Consider the following 4,386-nt stretch of genomic DNA (forward strand, 5'->3'; position numbering starts at 1 on the left):
TGCATGATACCACCTCAAGAAGATTTATTATCTTGGGTAACAAATTTTATACAACATCCCTCTCACATTGATTTGAACCTCACGAACACGAGATCCAACTGTGTGAAAGAAATGTTGTAGCAACCAGTACAAAAGAAACCATCTCATTCAAGGGGAGGGATTACCTGGTCTTACTGAATTTATACTCTATTACAATATATATGAACAGAGGGTGCAGCAAGAAAACCAAAAACAGGTGTTTTCAGTTGCAAAAAACTTCCAAGAAAAAAAATCACAACCAATATATGCTGCCAACAACCATTTCATTCTATCAAAAATTCACTACAATAATGCATCAAGGAACAAGCATGTTCCAAAATGCTACATCATTATAATGACTTAAATGGAGTAAGGCCTTGAGAACCCTGTTACAATTAGAACAGATTCAATAAAGAAATGGGGGAAAAGCCTATGATGCATAACACCTCTCTCGCATGGGAGCATCCCATGTAAGAGGTGTGATTATACATATCATGGTTGCTTCTACCAAGAAGATTTAGGGGCTGTTTGGCTTTTCAGTTTCCATCACCCATAACTCAAGATATGTTAGACCCATTGCTAAATGGTTTGTTTGGGGATGTTTTCAGTTTTTGTTTCGATCATTCAATTCTCTGATTTTTTAGTAATAAGTTATAGAAACTAAAAATTTAAGTTATGAAACAGAATTATGATGGCATTTTTGTAAATACATACAAAACTTTTGAAAATCCAGCCGCAACTTTTGACTTTTTGGGTTTTTTTAAACAAAGCAACCAGCCGCATATCTTGACGATTTAGTTTTTTTTTTTTTTTAAACAATGCCACGGTGAAAACTGAGTGACGAGTGCCAAAATTGATGTGAACAAAAATTGAGTGAGGAGTGATAAAAAAAAACCAAACACTAATGTGAACCTCACATGCATGAGAACCAAAAGAAATCCCAAAAAGTCAAAAATTGCGGCTGAAATTTAAAAAGTTGCCGGTGTTTACAAGAAACCTCCTCACATTGATGTGAACCTCACAAGCTTGAGATCCAACCCCATGTGAAATAAGCGTTGCAGCAACCATTACAAAATGACTAATCACTTTTTCTTCACCATTCACAATCTGTCACATCAAAGTTGTAGCAAAGCTGTGACACAAAAGGTCATACTAGAATTCTTCTTACAAAAGAAGGATTGTAGAGACAATTATTGTGCCACAACTTTTACCACAACTCTGTTGTGGTCAACTGTGAGTGGTGGAGATGTAAAAATGATTATCTACCACTCCATATCAGAATAGTGACAACAAAGAATTGTTACAAAAGATTTGATCACATAAACAATTAAGTTTTCCACCAAATCTTATTGAATTAATTGACTATCACAATAAATTCCAACAAAAAATTTGTCTTATAAAAGACATGCTAAAGGTATACTCGGTGGAAACTAACTACAAATTCAGATGCAAAAAAACTAAAAAGATATCACTACAACAATCAACATGCAATGCCAACAACCATATCATTCAATCAGCACAAGACAGAAAAGAAGCCGCTTACACTAGCCAGGTTACAAGCAAGCAACACCACTCTGTTATACATGGACCAAACAACACACAACAACATGTGCACATGACATCACAATGTCTCAATAGACTAGCATTCTATAACTCTCACATTCATGATCAAGGTATTAAGAAGCCTGTTCCCAAATGCCACATAACCATTTGCACTCAAAAAGTATTGTAATAGATCTCCATCATAAATCATGTCCACAAGTTCAGCAATAATATATTTAAGCAAAAAGATAATAACAATAAACTTATGTTGGAACATCAGAAAGCATGAGCCCTTTTGGAAAAAAGCAAATGCAAAATTCTCAGCTCCAGTTTCACTATTGGCAACGTACAGCACCAAAAACACTATCAAAAAAGTGCATCAGAGACTCTAATTTGTTGCCTTCCACGTTACTAAACACATACCACATTCTTATAGTTTTCAACCAAGCAAACAAATAAACCATAACAATATCAAAACTACAGGTACAAAAAACTAATATACGAACCTCATAAAAAAAGGCTTATAAAGCAACATAGAGAAGTGCCTAAGGCCTCAGAAAAGGCGAAAGTTTAATACATCAAAGATAATGTATCTCAGATGGTACGGACAATTTGAATCATCACAGGCCACTATCAGAAAAGAATTATATAAGATATCAACAAAGCAGTAAAAGCCAGATGAAGCAATCACATTTAGTACACAATTTCAATATAATTTTTTTGAGAAATAGTACACAATTTCAATATAAACAATATGTTTATAGTCCATTAGCTACTCACTAGGCCTATTTTTATGTACGGCATTTTAAAGCAGGACTTTTTTTGGTGAACAGCTTACTTTAAACAGCTTATTTTTTAAGAAAGATAAACGGGTAAATTTAAAAGCATACACTAAAGATTAAAGAATTTTATGTCTTGCCAAGCATTCTCAGCCTAAACAAAATTCTACTAAATCTAATATAAAAAACGATATAGCATGAAGGTTAATAACAGTATTACAAAACAAGTATTATTCCTTTGAACCACACACTAAGATTACATCTTCCACACCTCAAAAAAACAAGAATGAGAAGATGAGAGGCAAAGAAATTAAAAAAGCACGACTTCTATTTGCAGTTGCCTTTTACTTGAGTTTTCAGGAGAAGCTCGCCTAGCTATATAACAAATAAGGTAGAACTCAAAATTGAAATTGATCCAATCTAGAAAAAAAAAAACTAAAAATTATTTAAATTCAATTTGAATTCTACCATCAGTAGATCAATGGACATGACACTAAAACCACAAAATTAACTGAATCACATGTTAAGCACGAATAAATCAACATGTATAACTACTACCCCATTGTTAAGTATGAATAAATCAACATACATAACAACCTCAACAAGCCATTTGTCATATTTTTGTACATTATACTAAAACTCATACAATAGAAGTGATATGATGTGAAACATGTTACATGCAACATCACCTCACATGGATAGAACACATTTGTGAAGTCCAACCCATGTAGGAAAATATTGCAAGTAATATATTAAACAAAATAACAAATCCATAAATGAGTAATGGTATATATTTGTGAAAATGAGTATCTACTTAACATTACTTTTTATGCACATGTACAGCTTTTAAAACAACAAAAATGCTAGAACCACAACAAAAGACGCATTTTTTTGGCACAGCTTGTGGCAAAGTTGTGGCTTTAGTTGTAGTCCAAGCATTATTATTCAAAGTCTAATTTCCAAAAAGAAGGGTGTGTGAGTGAGTGAATTTTTTTGACAAACGAATTTTAGGACCATGATTGTCACACATCATCAATTTCATGTGTAAAATGTCTCACATTTTAAACACGGTCTGTGCAAGTTTACCTTAAACTTCAACAACTACGCAAGTGAACTTTCAATAATAAGTACATCCATAAAACTCTATATAACTACAATTCATATGTAAGTAGAACATCACCTCAAACTAATTACATAAAATTATTTCTACAAACTAAAGTGAGGTGTAGTTTTAGTTTTCACAATTGGGTAACAATCCTACTCATGATTGAGCTAATACTTGACACTTTATCAATAAAAACAGATCATATTAATAAATGTAGGAACATCTGAATGCAAAAGCCTTACAGAAAACATGAGGCAATTGCCAGAATCTCAGCTCCCAGATCACTGTCGGCAACGTACAGCGCTAAAAACGCTATCAAGAAAGCGCATCAGAGACTCTAATTTGTTGCCTTTTTTTTTCACATAATCTCATACATAACATCAAATACACCCAAAACAAAAAATACCCATCAAGGAAAACTCAAATAAAATTCAATAAAAACACTGATTAGCAATGTATATGAGAAAATAAAAGGCTCAGCAATGATTTACAGTAACATCAACAAGCCTCATAGAGCTTTCATAGTTTGATGGTATAAAATTAAGTCTTCACAGCCTATATTGCAACATAACATACAAAATAAAACGAAACCCAGACTTCAAAAACTGTAAAAAATGTAAGAAATTTTTCCAAGGCCTCAGAAAATTGAAAAAGTTGTATACATCAAAGAGGGTATCTCAGATGGTACGGACAATATTTGTGCTTCACAGGCCACACACTAAACGAAATTTACAATGAACACGAACACATAGACACATAGAGAGAGAGATAGAGAGAGAGAGAAGCTGAATGAAAATTTTGAGGCTTTGGGTGAGTGTTGTCGAAGGGGTTTTAGTCTTAGAGGGGTTTATATAGTAGAGTGGTGATGCAGATGAAACCCTAATCTTACTCGTGATTTGAATTTACCAAACTACCCTCAAAGTTGAAATCATTATTATTATT

At 33.1% G+C, this 4,386-nt stretch overlaps 3 non-coding genes across 3 annotated transcripts; all 3 read right to left on the reverse strand.

The window, feature by feature from the left end:
• Positions 1 to 2,108: 2,108 nt before the first annotated feature.
• LOC142618161 (small nucleolar RNA snoR117) lies at positions 2,109 to 2,189 on the reverse strand. The gene has a single exon (XR_012841208.1). It is a non-coding gene; the product is annotated as a small nucleolar RNA snoR117 (small nucleolar RNA).
• Positions 2,190 to 3,916: 1,727 nt separating this feature from the next.
• Positions 3,917 to 4,001, reverse strand: LOC142618157 (small nucleolar RNA snoR116). Its single transcript, XR_012841205.1, has one exon. It is a non-coding gene; the product is annotated as a small nucleolar RNA snoR116 (small nucleolar RNA).
• A 75-nt stretch (positions 4,002 to 4,076) lies between these two features.
• Positions 4,077 to 4,157, reverse strand: LOC142618162 (small nucleolar RNA snoR117). The gene has a single exon (XR_012841209.1). It is a non-coding gene; the product is annotated as a small nucleolar RNA snoR117 (small nucleolar RNA).
• Between the last annotated feature and the right edge of the window lie 229 nt (positions 4,158 to 4,386).

This window comes from Castanea sativa, chromosome 11 (assembly GCF_040712315.1).
Source record: "Castanea sativa cultivar Marrone di Chiusa Pesio chromosome 11, ASM4071231v1".
Classification (NCBI taxonomy): Eukaryota; Viridiplantae; Streptophyta; class Magnoliopsida; order Fagales; family Fagaceae; genus Castanea; species Castanea sativa.